Below are 18,544 nucleotides of genomic sequence, written 5' to 3' on the forward strand. Positions count from 1 at the left end.
CAGGGACTGACAGCACACCCCTTTTGAACAGACACGTAATTAGTGAGCATTTCAGATTCGGGGAAGTTTAGAACGGATTAACTGTGGACATTTGACTTTATATTTGACAAATTTGACACAGCTTTTGTTGAGACGTGACTATATCGGTCAATGAATTTTAACACATGCGGCATATATGGGTTTTCAGAAGTTATTTGATAACGTGGCTCACAGGAGGCTTCAGCCGTTTGGTGTCAGAGGAATTGTAGCCGCCTGGATGGAAGGTCGATAATGTGTTTCGTTTTCTCCATTGTTGTTCACAGACCGAACATCGCGATCACTGAGTTCTTGATCAAGTCTGACGGTTACCAACTGATCCAGTCAGTAAACGAAATTCTACCGGGACAGACTGGAACAGGAAGTTGAAGAAGGGGTGGACGGAGTCAGCTTGTTGTCAACATACGAGAGGCATTTCAGTGGACAAGAACATCGGGTAAGTGGGAGGGGAACAGGATGAGTTTGGATTATTTAAACATCACAAAACTAACAGGATATCAGATCTTAGGATCATAGAAGGTAACAGAAGAGAAGCAGACCAAACTGGAAAGAAATGGTTCAAACTGCATTTATTGTGAATCTGAAACAATGAAAGGAAGAGGTGTAAATACCCAACGGATCGGTCAGTATCTGGACAAAGGACAGGGTAACGGTTCAGGTCTAACTCTAGTGTGGACTGAAAAAAAAGTGAAACAGTTTTAGTGGAACTGGGAAAAGGACAGAACGGAGGCGACAAACAGGAGTTAGTGGGAATTTCATGAGTTGACTGACCTGGAATCTACTTCAGGATATTAAGAAATTGAGAGATGACAAAAAATATCTGCGGAGTAAATGAGAGACATTTCAAGAACAAAAATTTTAAAATGGTCAAAATGTGTAAGACCCGAACAGGGAAGCTAATCAAACAAACTGTGGAGAGCGCGAAACCGAGGCCGTGCAGGGTTTTGTTCTCCCCCATTCATCACCGGGGGTTAATTCGACCTTCAGCGGACTCACAATCCGGGCAGTGGAACTTGCGGTGGAGCGTCACTCCCCGGGAGAGCACTTTAGGAAATTGCAGGCAATCAGCCCATAATATTCTGTCAATTATTTTCAATGGAATTGAAGTGAAAATGTGGCAGGGTGTATAATGGACGGTCGATCTGACACCACCTGCTGAAGGTGGAAATCTCGGCAACCGAGTCATCGAATCATAGATAATCGGAGCAGGAGTAGGCCATTCGGCTTTTCGAGCCTGCTCCACCATTCAATATGATCATGGATGATCCTCTATCTCAATATCATATTCCGTCTTGTGAAGTTCTGACAACCCGCTTTAATGTTCCTTGCAAGTTCACACTCATACTCTATTTTTCCCTCTTAATCAATCTCTTGGCTCGTTTTTGCTCAATTCTAAACAGCTCCCAATCCTCAGGCTTGCTACATTTTCTGGCAAATTTATATGACTCCTCTTTGGGTCTCATCCTATCCATAATTTCTTTTGTTTGCCGTGTTTGGACCTCGTTTCCTTTTGTCTTTTTGTGCCAGATTGGAATGTATAACTGTTGCAATTCATGCATTCGTTCTTTAAATGTCAGCCATTGCCTATTCACCGTCATACCCTTTAATGAAGGTTCCCAATCTATCATAGCCAACTCACTCCTCATAACTTCCTAGTTTCCTTTGTTGAGATTTAGTACCCTAGTTTCGGATTGCACGACTTCACTTTGTATCTGAATGAATAATTTTATCATGTTGCGGTCACTCTTCTCGAAAGCACCCAGCACAACAAGGTTATTAATTAACCGCTTCTCAATGCACAACACCCAATCTTGGATAGCCTGTTCCCAAATTAGCTCCTCAACATACTGGTCTAAATTATCATCTCGTACACACTCTATAATTTAATGCTCTCTTCCATCAAACCGTCCCAGGGCAGGTCCAACAACGGTCAGATACAGAGTAAAGCTCCCTTTACACTGTCCCATCAAACACTCCAGGGGCAGTTACAACACAGGTTAGATACAGAGTAAAAGTCCCTCTGCACTCTCCCATACTCTGTGTGTGGGTCTCAATCCCACACCGGGTGATATCTTCGAACGGAGAACGGGATGGAGCCTGGGACTTTCCCAGAGATCAATGCGTTCCCCCATTCTCGGTCATTCTCCCTTCCTTCTCTGTCTGCTCCACTCTCTCAGTCCGATTGATGTTAAGATACAAATTGCTGTTTTTGTCGAAATTCTTCCTGGAACAAATCCATTGAAGCAGCAACAAGTGGCTATTGTTCAGCTGTCAACAGCTCACAGGCATTTCCAAAACATCTTCTTCTGTCTCTATTTACTTATCCCTCCTCTCGTTCTCGATATTCTGTTCCTCAAACTCCATCTCTTTCTCTGTCTGTCTCTGCCTGTCTCTCTCGTGTTCTCTCTCTCTCCCTCTACTCTCTCTTTCTCCCTTCACTCTCCCTCTTTCTCTTACCCCCTACATACACTGTACAGCACAGAAACAAGCCATTCGTCCCAACGAGTCCATGCCGTTGCTTATGCTGCAGATGATCCTCCTTTCATCCTTCTTCATCGAACCCAATCAACATATCCTTCTATTCCCTTTTCCCTCGTGTGTTTATCTCGCTTAATCTTAGCAGCATCTTTGCTCGTCGCCTCAACTCACTTGTAGTCGCGAGTTGCTCACTCTCACCACTCCCTGGGTAAAGGAGTTTCTCCTGAATTAATATTGGATTTATCAGTGATCAGCTTCAATTTGTAACCCCTTGGTCTGCTCTCACTCGCGGATGACATCATTTTCTCTCCGTCGACCCTTTCGAACCTGTCATTAAACTTAAAGATTTCTATCACGTCACTCCTCAGTCTTTTCTTTTCAAGCTTGTTCTCCGTTTCGTGATAGTTATATCCTCCCCGTTCTATGATATTGTTTCAGTAAACTGTCCGAAATGCACTATAACGCAGACAATGGGAAAATTGAAATCTCCGTTCATAACTGCTTTGCCTTAGCGACAGGCTCCTCTGATCTCCGTATTTCTGTGGGGGCTCAATTCTTCCTGTTTGAAGTATTTGTTTCATTAATTGAAAGCTTTTCATGCTCCAGTTCCGCTCAGTGGGTTGTGATCTCCAGTATGATCGAGCCGTCGACGGTTTCAGGCTCTGAACAGTAACTTGAGTCTGTGATCCAGGACAGACAGCACACCCCTTTAAAACAGACACCGGATGATCCTGGACTGACAGCACACCCCTCATAAACAGTCACATAATGATGCGGGACTGACAGCACATCCCTTTAAAACAGACGCAGAATGATCCGGGAGTGACAGCACACCCCTTCAAAACAGACACAGGATGATCCTGGACTGACAGCTCACCCCTTTTAAACGGACACAGAATAATACGGGACTGACAGCACCAACATGAAAATGCTTCTCCGATGTTCTGTTCTGAGTGAATTTCCTTCCAAACTTTGCATTTATAATTCGCTCGCAGTCTAAAATTAAGAGTGGAAACTGCGCTCTTCATAAAAAGAACGTTCATGGTCCTTACAGGGATCAAACCTGAGCCCATTGTGGCATTAATATCACGCGCTCACCACCTGAGCTAATCGTCACTCTCTCTGTTTGTCTTCCCTGTATTTTTTTCTCTCTCTGATTTATTTTTTTCTCTCTCTGGCCCTGTGTCGGTCTCTCTCCTTCTCCCCCTTATCTTTCTCTGTCTTCCCCGCTGTCTCTGTTTCTCTTATTGTGCTCACCTTCTCTCTCTCTTACCCTGTCTCATCCCCTCTCACTCTGTCTCTCCTTCTCACCTTAATCTACAGATGTGTCTCTCTCTCTCCTGCTCTCTCTCTGACTATACTCGTTCTGTCTCTCTATACACTCTCCCTCTTTCTTCAGCTCTATATTCTTTCTTCAGCTCTCCTCTCTGTGATAACAAAATAATTGGCCAAAGATCTCGGGTAAATTTGAAAACATTTTTTCACTGAGGTTCATTATGATTTGGAATGCATTTCCTGAAAGAGCGGTGGAACCACATTCCACAGGCTCTTTTTGAAGGCAAGTGGGCATATCATTGAAGAGGACTAGTTTGCAGGGTTATGGGGCAAAATCTGGTGTGTTGGACTAAATTGGGGAGTTCTTTCAAAGAACCAGCACAGGCATGACGGGCCCAATATATGCTAAGTTTCCAGAAATACTTAGACTGTACAGCTGAGAAACAGGCCATTCGGCACAATAGATACATGCCGGGGTTTATGTTCCACTCGAGCCTCCCACCACCCTTCTTCATCTCACCCCATCAACATATCCTATTCCTTTCTCATCTCATAGAAACATATAGTATTCTGAGGGGACTTGACAGGATAGATGGTGACTCCACTGACTGGCGAATCTAGAACATTGGGGAATATTCATTCCCCATTCCCCAGATAAGGGGTCGGCCATTTAAGACTGAGATGAGCGCACTCGGTTTAACATCTCATCCAAATGACGAAACTTCAAAGAGTACAGCCCTCCCTCGGTACTGACCTTCCAACACTGCAGCGCTCTCTCAGGACTGACCTTCCGACAGTGCAACACTCCCTCATTACTGACCTTCCGAAAGTGCAGCACTCCCTCAGTACTGACCCTCCGACAGTGCAGCACTCCCACTTTACTGACCCTCCGAAAGTGCAACACTCCCTCATTACTGATTCTCCGACCGTGCGGCGCTTCCTCAGTATTGCTCCTCTGACAGTGCAGCATTCCCTCAGTACTGACCCTCTGAGCGTGCGGCGCTCCCACAGTACTGGCATAGGAAATTGTCGACCTGGATTAAGATGCTTAAGTCTCTGGTGTGGAGATGCCGGTGATGGACTGGGGTTGACAATTGTAAACAATTTTACAACACCAAGTTATAGTCCAGCAATTTTATTTTAAATTCACAAGCTTTCGGAGGCTTCCTCCTTCGTCAGGTGAACGATGTGAACTTCGTTCACCTGACGAAGGAGGAAGCCTCCGAAAGCTTGTGAATTTAAAATAAAATTGCTGGACTATAACTAAGTCTCTGGTGTGTGTTGGGCCCGAGCGCAGGGCCTTCTTACTATGAGGCCAGATGCTGCCTACTGAGCCTCGGCTCATAATGACTATGTCAGGTTATTGCTTGACGAGTCTGTTGGACAGATCTCCCAACTTTGGCACCAGTTCTCAGTCGTGAGTGAGAAGGACTTTGCAGGCCCGTCTGGGCTCGGTGCACCTGTCTGAGACCGAGGCCATATTTCAGAGGGCAGTTACGTCAACCAGGTTAGTGTGGGAGCTGATTCAGAGTTTGAGGGAAAGTTTGAGTATCAGGAACAAAATAGCTCTTTTTACCCATTCAGAAACTGGAATACTCCTGGGAGTGATTCTGAGTCTCCAAACTCACCTTAATTCGGGGAGTACATTCTGAACTCTTGAGAAGGTGGGTAGGTGGGACTGAGGGATAAGGGGAGAAGGTTGGTACGTGAGAGGGAGGAATATGGGCAGACGATGGATCGGTGAGATTAAGGAAAATGGGTAGAAAGTGGGTAGGTTGGAATTAGTGATATGGGGATAAGGTTGCTAGTTGGGGATTGAGGGATATGGTTGGATGGTGGGATTGAGGGTTATTTTGAGACGGTGGGTAGGTCGTGTTTAGCGATTGGGAGAGAAGGTTTGCAGTTGGCGATTAAGGGATATGAGGAGAAGGCAGGTCGGTGGTGTTTAGTGATATGAGGAGAAGGTGGGCAGTTGTGGATTGAGGAATATCGTGAGAAGGTGAATTTTAAGTAGCGTCATAAAGGAGGAGAGTGAATCAGAGGAAGGAAATTCCAGAGCTAAGGGACCAGGCAGCTGAAGACACGGCTGCCAATGGTGCAGTGCAGGAAATCGGGGATGCGCGGTGGACCAGAATGGGAGGAGCGCCGAGACCTCAGTGGGGGACGATGGGGTTGTAGTCTTGTTGGAGGTCACAGAGATAGGGGGAGCGATGGCCGTGGAAGGTTTTGAACACAACGATGAGAATTTTCAAATCGAGGCGTTGCCGGACCGTGAGCCAATGCGAACACAGGGGGTGATGATTGAACCAAACTTTGTGCGAATTAGGATACGGGCAGCTGAGTTTTGGATGAGCTGAAGTTAATGAAGGGTGGATGATGGAGGTTGGCAGAAGAGCATTGGAATAGTCCAGTCTCGAAGTAACGAAGGCACGGATAAGGGTTTCAGCAATAGATGAGAAGAGGCAGGAGCGGAGACGGGCGGATTACAGAGATGGAAGTCAGCTGACTTGGTGATGGAGAGAATATGTGGTCGGAATCTCAGCTCAGGGTCAAATCGGACGTCAAGGATTGTGAATGGTCTGTTTCAGCATCAGGGAGAGGGATGGAGTCGGTGGGTTCGGCCTGTTTCGGGAGGACAGGACGTGGACTGGCAGTGATAAACCCCATGGTACAATAACCAGACACAGCACTGACCTGTGGGGCATCTGCCGGTGGAACACGGATCCATGCGGGAGGCAGAACATTCTGAGGTGATCAGAGAGAGTTTTACAATAACAGGGCGGAGCAAAATAAAACACTGTCACGGTGTTTAATGCTTAGGAATGTGAGGCATGAGGAATATCAACCACCTCAGTCTAAACTGTTCAAACGTTGGAAACAGCACGGCTTAGATACAGAGTTAAGCTCCCTCTACACTGTCCCATCAAACACCCTTCTGGCAGGTACAGCATAGGTTAGATACAGAGTAAAACCCCCACTACAATGTCCCATCAAACACTCCCAGGGCAGGTCCAGCACGAGTTAGATACAGAGTAAAACTCCCTCTACACTGTCCGATCAAACACTCCCAGGGCATGTACAGCACGGGTTAGATACAGAGTGAAAACCCCTCCAGAGTGTCCCGTCAACTACTTCCAGGATAGGTGCAGCACCGGTTCGATACAGATTAACTCCCCCTCGAAACTGTCCCATCAAAAACTCACAAGACAGGTACAGAACGGATTAGATAAGGAGTGAAAACCCCTCCAGAGTGTCCCGTCAAATACTCCCAGGGCAGGTAGAGCACAAGTTGGACAGAGATTTACGCTCCATCCACACTATCCCTTCAAACACTCTCAGGGCATGAATAACAGAGTTTGGATACAGAGTAAAGCTCCCTCTGCACTCTCCCATTCTCTGTGTGTGGGTGTGAGACGCACACTGGGTGAGATCTACCAACAGAGACTGGGATGAAGCCTGGGCCTTCCCCACAGATCATTGTCTTCCCCCATTTTCGGTGATTCCAACGCCCTGTGATGCTGTGATCCTGATTGTTTCTCTCTCTCTCTCGATCTCTCTCTCTCTGCTCTCTCTCTCCCTGACCAGTCTCTGTCACTCGCTCTGTCCTTGTCTCTCACACTCTCCGTCCGTCTCTCCCCTGTTTCACTCTCTGTCTGTTTCTCACCCTCTCTCTGTCCCTCTATCGGTCTCTCTCACTCTCCTGTGGTCGTTCTCTGCCTTCCCCATTGTCTCTTTTATCTGCTTATGTTCTCCTGATCTTCTTCTTGTCTCTGACTCATCCTCTCTTCCCCTCTATCCCTCTACCCTCTCTGTCTTCTTCTATTCTCTCTTTTTCTCTCTTTCTCACCCCACTCTCCTCTCTCTATCTCTGTCTCTCGTACACTCTCTGTCTGTACTGTCTCTGTCTCCTTCTACTCTCTCTCTCTCGATCTCTCTTCCACACCTTACTCTCCTGTATCTCCCACTCTCTCTGTCTGTACCCTCTCTGTCTCCTTCTACTCTGTCTTTCTCACGCAATCTACTCTCTCTCTCTCTCTCTCTCTCTCCCGCGCCTCTGTGAGATAAAATTAATTGGCAATATATCTCGATGGGAAATGAAGAAACATTTTTTCAGCGTGATTAGATATGATATGGAATGCAATACCTAAAAGAGCGGTGGAACCACATTCCATGGGCACTTTCAAAAGGCAATTGAACATGTCATTGAAGAGGAATAATTTGCAGGGTGATGGGGAAATCGCTGGGGTATAGGACTAAATTGGGCAGTTCTTTCAAAAAGCTAGCACAGGCACGACGGGCCGAATGTAGGCTAAGATTCCAGAATTAAGTGGACTGCACAGCTCAGAAACAGGCCATACAGCCCAATAGGTCCATGCCGGTGCTGAAGTTCTCAACGACCCCAGGCCTATCCTTCTCCATCTAACCCCATCAATATGTCCATCTGTTCCTCTGCCATCTCATTGAAAAATCGAAAATAGAACATAAGATTCTGAGGGGGCTTGACAGGATAGATCCGGAGAGATTGTTTCCCTTGGCTGTCGAGTCGAGAACAAGGGGAAATAGACTTCAGATTAGGGGTCGGCCATGTCAGACTGAGATGAGGAGGAATTTATTCACTCAGAGGGATGTGAATCATTGGAATTCTCTACCCAGAGGACAGAGGATTCTGAGTCATTGAATATATTCAAGGCTGGAATTGATAGAATTTTGGGCTCCAGGGGATTCAAGGGATTTGGGGATCGGGCGGGAAATTGGAGTTGAGGTAGAAGATCAAGCATGATCTGATTGAATGGTGGAGCAGGATCGAGGGGCTGGATGGCGTACACCTGCTCCCACTTTTTATGTTCTTATGTTCTTTCTCTCTCATTTGTTTATCCAGATTCCCCTTAAACGCATCTTTGCGATCCTTCTCAACTGCACTTCGTGGAAGCGAGTTTTACATTCTCACCAGTCACTGGGTTAAGAAGTTTTTACTGAATTCATTATTCGATTCAATTCGATTTATTAGTGATTAACTTATAATAATGGCCCTTGGTTCTGGTCTCCCCTTCAAGTGGAAACATCTTCTCCAGGTCTAAACTATCAAACAGATCATTAATCTTAAAACCTCTATCACGTAACTCCTCAGTCTTCTCTTTTCCAGAGAAAAGAGGCCCAGCTTTTTCTCTCTTTCCTGATATGTGTAACCTCTCAGTTCTATGATATTGTTTCAGAAAACTTTCCTGGATGCATTCTAGAAATGTATTGCCTTTGTGTCTCAGTCCATGTGAAAATTGAAATCTCCCATCATAACTGCTTTGCCTTAGCAACATGCTCCTCTGATCTCCGTATTTATGTGTCCGGTCAATACTTCCTGTTTGAAGAAATTTTTCATTAATTGAAAGCTTTTCATGCCCCAGTTCGTTTCAGTTGGTTGTGATCTCCAGTGTGATCGAGCCGTCTCTGGGTTCAGCTCTGAACAGCAACTTGATTCTCTGATCCGGGACTGACAGCACACGCCTTTCAAACAGACACAGAATGATCCGGGACTGACAGTACACCCCTTTTAAACAGACACTTAATGATCCGGGACTGACAGCACACCCCTTTTAAAAAGACACGTAATTCGTTCGCATTTCAGATTCGGGGAAGGTGAGAACGGATTAACTGTAGACATTTGACATTGTATTTGACAAATTTGACTCAGCTTTTGTTGAGACGTGACTATATCGGTCAATGGATTTTGACACATGCGGCATATATGGGTTTTCAGAAGTTATTTGATAACGTGGCTCACAGGAGGCTTCAGCCGTTTGGTGTCAGAGGAATTGCAGCCGCCTGGATGGAAGGTCGATAATGTGTTTAGTTTTCTCCATTGTTGTTCACAGACCGAACACCGCGATCACTGAGTTCTTGATCAAGTCTGACGGTAACCAACTGGTCCAGTTCACGAAATTCTACCGGGACAGATTGGAACAGGAAGTTGAAGAAGTGGTGGACGGAGTCAGCTTGTTGTCAACATACGAGAGGCATTTCAGTGGACAAGAACATCAGGTAAGTGGGAGGGGAACAGGATGAGTTTGGATTATTTAAACATCACAAAACTAACAGGGTATCAGATCTTAGGATCAGAGAAGGTAACAGAAGAGAAGCAGACCAAACTGGAAAGAAATGTTTCAAACTGCAATTATTGTGAATCTGAAACAATGAAAGGAAGAGGTGACAATACCCAGCGGATCGGTCAGTGTCTGGACAAAGGACAGGGTAACGGTTCAGGTTTAACTCGAGTGTGGACTGAAAACAAAGTGTAACAGTTTTAGTGGAATTGGGAAAAGGACAGAACGGAGGCGACAAACGGGAGTTAGATGGAATTTCATGAGTTGACTGACCTGGAATCTACTTCAGGATATTAAGAAATTGAGAGATGACAAAAATATCTGCGGAGTAAATGAAAGACATTTCAAGAACAAAAATTTTAAAATGGTCAAAATGTGTAAGACCCGAACAGGGAAACTAATCAAACAAACTGTGGAGAGCGCGAAACCGAGGCCGTGCAGGGTTTTGTTCTCCCCCATGAAACACCGGGGGTTTATTCGACCTTCAGCGGACTCACAATCCGGCAGTGGAACTTGCGGTGGAGCGTCACTCCCCGGGAGAGCACTTTAGGAAATTGCAGGCAATCAGCCCATAATATTCTGTCAATTATTTTTAATGGAATCGAAGTGAAAATGTGGCAGGGTGTGCAATGGACGGTCGATCTGACACCACCTGCTGAAGGTGGAAATCGAGGCAACCGAGTCACCGAATCATAGATAATCGGAGCAGGAGTAGGCCATTCGGCCCTTCGAGCCTGCTCCACCATTCAATATGATCATGGCTGATCCTCTATCTCAATATCATGTTCCCTCTTGTGAAGTTCTTACAACCCGCTTTTATGTTCCTTCCAAGTTCACACTCATACTCTATTTTTTCCCTCTTAATCAATCTCTTGGCTCGTTTTTGCTCAATTCTAAACAGCTCCCAATCCTCAGGCTTGCTACATTTTCTTGCAAATTTTTATGACTCCTCTTTGGGTTTCATCCTATCCATAATTTCTTTTGTTTGCCGTGTTTGGACCTCGTTTCCTTTTGTCTTTTTGTGCCAGATTGGAATGTATAACTGTTGCAATTCATGCATTCGTTCTTTAAATGTCAGCCATTGCCTATTCACCGTCATACCTTTTAATGAAGGTTCCCAATCTATCATAGCCAACTCACTCCTCATAACTTCCTAGTTTCCTTTGTTTAGATTTAGTACCCTAGTTTCGGATTGCACGACTTCACTTTCGATCTTAATGAATAATTTTATCATGTTACGGTCACTCTTCCCGTAAGCATCCCGCACGACAAGGTTATTAATTAATCGCTTCTCAATGCACAACACCCAATCTTGGATAGCCTGTTCCCAAATTAGCTCGTCAACATACTGGTCTAAAATATCATCTCGTACACACTCCATAATTTAATGCTCCAAAGTAATATTGCTAATTTGGTTTGGCCAGTATATCTTTAAATTAAAGTCACCCATGATGAAGTGGGAATTGAAGGATATGGCGGAAATACGTCAATGGGGTGTTCATGGATAAGAGAGGTAGTTGTGGATTGAGGGATTTTTGTGAATGCGGGTCGGTGGGATTCAGTGATATGGGGAGAAGATGTGTCGGTGGGGATTGAGGGATATGGGTAGAATGTTTGTCGGTGCGATTGACGGATATGGTGAGAAGGTGGTTAAGTGGTAATTAATGGATATGGTGAGAAGGTGGTTGGGTGTGTTTGAGTGATCTGCTGAGATGGTGCGTTTGTGGGATACGGAAGGAACGTGGTTAGGTGGGGATTGAGGACTCAGCTGAGAAGTTGGATTGGTGGGATTGAGGGTTATGGGGTTAAGGTGCATGGATGTTGATTGAGGCATCTCGGAATGTGGTTAGTTGGGATTGAATGACATGGTGAGAAGTTGTGTAGATGGGATTGAGGGATATGTTGGGATGGTGTGTTGGTGGGGATTGAGTGATGTTGTGAGAATGTGGGCAGTTGCGGTTGAGTGTTACGGGGAGAGTTGTGTAGCTGTGATTTGAGTGTTATTGGGAGTTGGTTAGGTTGTCCTGAGGGATATGGTGAGTATTTGGGTATCTGGGGTTTGAGGGATAGGGTGTGAAGGTGTGTAGGTGGGATTGAGGAATAAGGAGAGAATGTGGGTAGGTTGGGATTTAGGGATATGGGAGTAAGATAGGTCGGTGGGAAATGAGGGATATGGGGGGAAGATTGGTCGTTGGGAATTGTGAGATTTTGTATGACGGTGGGTCGGTGTGGTTGAGTGATATGTGGAGAAGGTGTGTAGGTGGGGATTGAGAAATATGGGGAGAAAGTGGTCGGTGTGGTGGACGGATATGGTGAGGAGATGGTTAAGTGTGATTGTGGGAAATATGAATAAAGGGGGTAGGTTATGATTGAGAGATATTGTGAGAAACTGGTTAGGTGGTTTAGAGTGATCTTGGGAGAAGGATGTAGGAAAGAATGCGGGATATGGAGAGAATTTGGGTAGCCGTGTGTCAGGTGTATGTGGAGAAGGTGATTAGGTGGAGTTTGAGGGAAATGTGGAGAATGTGAGTTGGTGGGTATTGATGGATATTGTGTGAATGTGTGTTGGTCGGGTTGAGTGATGTGGGCAGAAATTCGGTAGGTGGGGTTGATGGATATGGTGAGAAGGTGATACGTTTTGTTGAGGAATATTGTGAGAAGGTTTGGGTGGTTGTGTTGAGTGAAATGGGGAGAAGATCGGTCGGTGGGAGTCTCTCTCTCTTTCCCTGTCCCTCTCCCTAGACACCTCACTCTCTCTCTGTGTCTCACCCTCCTCGCTCTCTGCTCGTACTCTCCCTCTGCTCGCTATCTCACCCCTTCCTCTCTCCCTCTCTCTCTCACGGCCTCTCTCTCTCTGTATGTCGCACTCTCCTCGCTCTGTACTCGCTCTCACCCTCTACTCCATGTCTCTCCCCATTCCTCTCTCTCTCTCTCTGTCTCTCTCACTCACTCTCTCTGTCTCTGACTCATCCCCATCTCTCACTATTTCTCTTCCGTTTCTCTGTCTCCACTTTTTCTTTCTCTTCCTGTCTGTTTCTCCATCTGCCTGTCTCTTTCTTTCTCCCTCGCCCCCACTATCTCTATGTCTGTCTTATTCAGATTCTCACAGTCTGTCTGCCTGTCTCTCTGTGACTCCGCCACCTCCTCATTGTCTCTCTCGGTGTCTCTCTGCCTCTGCACTGTGTCATCCTCTTTCGTTATTCACTCTCCCCCCACTCTCTGCCTCTACTCTCCATCTCTCTCCCTCTCCACCTCTAGTCTCCACCTCTCTCAGTCACTAACTCTCTCCCTTTCTATATATCTCAACTTCAATTTCAAGCTTCTCTTTTACTCGTTCTCTTTGTCTCTGCCACGACACTCTGTGCCACTACACTCTGTGCACTACAGTCTGTGCCACTACACTTTCTGCCACTGCACCCTCTATCCCATCCCCATCCCTCTGACTCTTTCCCTCAGGTTCTCTCTTTCCCAGTCACTCAGCCTCCACTTTCTTTCATTCCCCGTCTCTCTACAAGCACCGTCCTCTCTCTGTCTCTACTCTCTCTCTCTCTCTGTCTCCCTCCATTTACACTCATTGATCCATCTCCGTCTCTCCCTCTCTTTCTTCCTCCCTCCGCCCTCTCTCTCTGACCGTTTCTCCCTCTGTCTGTATCTTTCATTCTTTCTCCCCCACCATCTCTCTGTCTCTATAATTCTGTCTCTCTCTCTATGTCTCTCTCTCTCTCTGCTGATTCTCTGCCTTTCTATCACTATCTCTCTGTCTCCCTCTCCATCGCTCTCCCCCCGCCATTCGTCTCTCTCTCTCTCTCCGTCTCCCTCTGCGTCTCTCTCTCTCTTTCCCTCAGCTATCTCTCCCTTTGTCCTCGTCTCTCCCTCTATCCTCGTCGCTACCTCTCTGTCTGTCTCTCTTTCGGGCTCTCCTATTTCTCTCTATCTCTTGCTCTCTGCTCTCTGTTTCTATCTCTCTTTGTCACCTGTCTGTATCTCTCGTTCACTCTCCCGAACTATATGTCGATGTCGTCATTTTTTCTCTCCCTCCCTCTCCCCATTTATCAACCGTTTTGCTAATGTCTCTCTTTCTCTTGCCGCTTTCTCTGTCTCTCATTGCTCTGTCACTGCTGGTCAGCAGCGCCGACTGTTGAAGATTGTGGTGGGTGATGACATTGACCAGGTACGTCGGAACAGGAGTCGGTCATTTGATCCCGCGAACCTGTTACGCCATTCATTGGCATCATGGCGGATGTCTGACTGAACGTCATTCGCCCGCCTTAAACACAATATTAACAGAGTTAACAAAAATCTAACAACCTCAGATTTAAAATTAACAACTGAGCGAACATCGACTTCCGTTTGCAGAAGAGAGTTCCAAACATCTCCCACCCTTTGCGTGTAGAAGTGTTTCATAACTTCACTCCTGAAAGTTCTGGCTCTAATTTTCAGGCTGAGACCACGAGTGCTGGACTCCCCAACCAGCGGACATAGTTTATCTCTATCTACCCTATCAGTTCCCCTTAATGTCTTGAAAACTTCGAACAAATCTCCCCTTAATCTTCTAAATTCCAGAGAATGCAAACCTAGTTTGTGTAATCTCACTTCATTGTCTAACCCTTGATGTCCAGGTATCATTCTGGTAAATACAATGTCCAAACTGAGTTTTAACAGCTCGGTAAGTTTTAATGACTGCGAAACAAGTGAAGATTAACTTTTAAAAACGTGGACTCTCATGTTACTCTTTATTTTATTAGTTTTTGGTTATTGAATAACAATTAAAACTACAATATTATTTTTTAAAACTTTTCCCTTCTGTCTCTTTAATTTAATTCGATTATTTCTTTGTTTTTTGATTCCTTTAAAATTTACAATGCCACACAGAATGCTAACTTTGAAGGAATGAAGTCTGCTTGATTGTTTCAGCAATGCAGCCTGATTCTGTTGGCGGGACTGCTCGTCCTTACCGATTTTGTGGGCGTGTCTTCTCCTCACACACCATTCCAGCTGCGCAGCAAATCACGCTGCTCAGAGGCTGGGTTGATCGTGCACAATTTTTGTGAAGTTCGAATTCTAGCAATTGATCGCCACAGAGCCTACAGTCAGTAGTTTTGTTAATTTAATTCGCAGCAGCTGCACTGAGCGTTGCCTCGCCGCTCGTTGCGATTTCTGTCCCAATGTCTCCTGCCGCTCTGCCAATTTCCTATCCAGGTCAATCATTTCACCTCAATTCGACCAGCTTCAACTTTAGCCAACAGTCTCTTCTGAGGCATTTGATCGAATGACTTTTGGAAGTCCATTGAAACTAACTCCATAGGCATTCCCCTGTCCACTACTTTAGTCACCTCTTCAAAACAAAATCCATGCTGGCTCTTTCGATCAGCTGAAAATGTTCAAGGTGTTCAGTCACTATCCTTAATTAGATACTCGAGTAATTTCTCGAAACAGATGTTTGGCGAACTGGTCCATAATTCCCTGGTTTCCTTCTGTCACCTTTCTTAAACAGTGGAGTGACATGTGCAGTTTTCCAATTTAGATAAATGTTCATGCACCTTTAGGCTATTAACTAATCTGCCCCATTACTCATTGATAATTCCAGTATGGCCCGCCCCCTTGTTGGTCCTCGGATATATTGTTGCAGAAATCTTTCCTGAACCGACTCAAGAAATTCGTTACCTTTCTGACATGAGCTCGTCTGTTTATCCCAATCAATAAGAAAGTTAAAATCTGTCCCCTTTGCAAACACACTGCTTGTCTAATCTCCGCATTTATACATTCTGCCGCTTCACAGCTGCTACAGGAGGGTCCATACACAACTCCCACTTTGGTCTTAATTCCTTTTCTATTTCCTAATTCATCCAATAAAGCTCCACTGCCTGCTTACCTCTCGTTACATCCTCTCTTATCAATGAAGTAAATTCATACTTAATCACTCAGGATACTCCTCCCCCTCTACCAGTTCTCCTATCCTTCCTCTAGACATTAAAACCTGGTATATTCAGTTCCCATTCCTGACTGTTGTGCAGCCATGCCTCAGCAATGGCGACCATTTCGTACCCTGTCGGTTGAATTTGTGCCCGCATTTCATTCAATTTGTTGCTTATACTCCAAGCGTTTCTATAATGAACGCTTATTTGGGCCACACACCCGAACCCATATTGTAATATTTTATTTCTCGCACTTTCCTTGTTTCTCCCTCCCGATTTAATTACTTTACATATTTCAATTTTTCCTTTACCTGCAGTGCCTAAAGCATAATTTCTGACGATAGTCTCTTCCCTTTTTTTCTAGAATTGTTATTTCTATTACTTTCCAACTGAGCCCTAACCCCCATTTACTCGTTTAAAGCCCGAGTTATCCTTGGCGCTGGGATCCTGGCCCCCGCCCGGGTCAGGTGGTGCCGCTCCCAACAGTACAGTTCCATCCTGTCCTCGTACAGGTGAATGTGTCCCACGAAATGGAACCACTCCTTCATCCATGTGTTCTCCTCCCAAATCTGCTTATCCCTCCGACTATTTGCACCTGGCTCAGGTAATAATCCAGAGATTATAACCCTTGAGTGCATTTTTTTAAAAAAATTGCTCCTGATATTCTCAGTGTCTGTACTGTGATCTCCTCTCTCATGGCTGGACTGTGATCCACTCTCTCAGTGTCGGGACTTTGATCTCTCTCAGTGTCTGGACTGTAATACCCTCGCAGTATTTGGACTGTGATCACCTCTCTCAGTGTCTAGACTCTGATCGCCTCTTTCAATATCTGTTCTGATCTGCATTCTCAGTGTCTGGACTATGATCTACTTTCTCTGTGTCTGCACAATAGTGGGCCATGGGAATGATGCCCCCGTCCCCCCACCATGATCCAATTGCCACATTCAGCACTGACCTGTGAAGGAACTGCTCAAGTAACCGAACACCAGTGAGAGACAGAACCTTCCGGTGTGATCAGAAGGATTTTTGTAATAACAGGGCTCACCAACAGAGACACTGTCACGGAATTAATGCTTTGGAAAATGAGGCATGGGAAATGCCAACCACCTTAGTTTAAAGTGTTCCCAGGACAGGTATAAAATGGGTCAGATATTGAGTAAAGCTCCATCTACAATGTCACATCAAGCACCCCAAGGGCAGGTGAAGTTGGGGTTAGTAACAGATTCAATCTCCCTCTGCACTTTTCCATCAAACCGTCCCAGGGCAGGTCCAACAACGGTGAGATACAGAGTAAAGCTCCCTTTACACTGTGCCATCAAACACTCCCGGGGCAGTTACAACACAGGTTAGATACAGAGTTAAAGTCCCACTGCACTCTCCCATGCTCTGTGTGTGGGTCTCAATCCCACACCGGGTGTTATCAACGAAAGGAGACCGGGATGGAGGCTGGGCCTTTCCCAGAGATCAATGTCTTCACCCATTCTCGCTCATTCTCCATTCCTTCGATGTCTGTTCCAGTCTCTCAGTCCGATTGATGTTAAGATACAAATTGCTGTTTTTGTCGAAATTCTTCTTGGAGCAAATCCATTGAAGCAGCAACAAGTGGCTATTGTTCAGCTGCCAAGAGCTCACAGGCATTTCCAAAACATCTTCTTCTGTCTCTATTTACTTATCCCTCCTCTCTTTCTCGATATTCTGTTCCTCAAACTCTATCTCTTTCTCTGTCTGTCTCTGCCTGTCTCTCTCGTGTTCTCTCTCTCTCCCTCTACTCTCTCTTTCTCCCTTTACTCTCTCTCTTTCTCTTACCCCCTACATACACTGTAGAGCACTGAAACAAGCCATTCGTCCCAAAGAGTCCATGCCGTTGCTTATGCTGCAGATGATCCTCCTTTCATCCTTCTTCATCGAACCCAATCAACATATCCTTCTATTCCCTTTTTCCCTCGTGTGTTTATCTCGCTTAATCTTAACAGCATCTTTGCTCGTCGCCTCAGCTCACTTGTGTTAGCCAGTTTCTCACTCTCACCACTCCCTGGGTAAAGAAGTTTCTCCTGAATTAATATTGGATTTATCAGTGACCAGCTTCGATTTATAACCCCGAGGTCTGCTCTCACTCGCTGGTGAAATCATCTTCTCTCCGTTTGCCCTATCAAACCTGTCATTACACTTAAAGACTTCTATCAGGTCACTCCTCAGTCTTTTCTTTTCAAGCTTGTTCTCTCTTTCGTGATAGTTATATGCTCCCCGTTCTATGATATTGTTTCAGTAAACTGTCCGAGATGCACTATAACGCAGACAATGGGAAAATTCAAATCTCCGATTATGACTGCTTTGCCTTAGCTACAGGCTCCTCTGATCTCCGTATTGCTGTGGGGGCTCAATTCTTCCTGTTTGAAGTATTTGTTTCATTAATTGAAAGCTTTTCATGCCCCAGTTCCCCTCAGTGGGTTGTGATCTCCAGTGTGATCGAGCCGTCTACGGTTTCATTCTCTGAACAGTAACTTGAGTCTATGATCCAGGACAGACAGAACACCCCTTTAAAACTGGCACAGGATGATGCTGGACTGACAGCACATCCCTTTTAAACAGGCACAGAATGATCCAGGACTGACAGCACACCCCTTTAAAACAGACACAGGATGATCCTGGATTGACAGCATACTCATTTTAAACAGGCACGGAATGATCCAGGACTGACAGCACCAACATTAAAATGCTTCTCCGATGCTCTGTTCTGAGTGAATT

At 45.4% G+C, this 18,544-nt stretch overlaps 1 long non-coding RNA gene across 12 annotated transcripts in view; it reads left to right on the forward strand.

Annotated features, from left to right (window-relative positions):
• The window catches only part of LOC137312934 (uncharacterized), a 146,850-nt gene that overhangs the window by 86,390 nt on the left and 41,916 nt on the right, over window positions 1-18,544 (forward strand). For all 12 annotated transcript variants that reach the window (XR_010960919.1, XR_010960912.1, XR_010960918.1 and 9 more), the window contains 2 exons: window positions 303-472; window positions 9,657-9,822. This is a non-coding gene — a long non-coding RNA (uncharacterized lncRNA). The remainder of the gene's footprint in view (window positions 1-302; window positions 473-9,656; window positions 9,823-18,544) is intronic.

The sequence above is a fragment of the Heptranchias perlo genome, unplaced genomic scaffold (genome assembly GCF_035084215.1).
Source record: "Heptranchias perlo isolate sHepPer1 unplaced genomic scaffold, sHepPer1.hap1 HAP1_SCAFFOLD_44, whole genome shotgun sequence".
NCBI classification, from domain to species: domain Eukaryota; kingdom Metazoa; phylum Chordata; class Chondrichthyes; order Hexanchiformes; family Hexanchidae; genus Heptranchias; species Heptranchias perlo.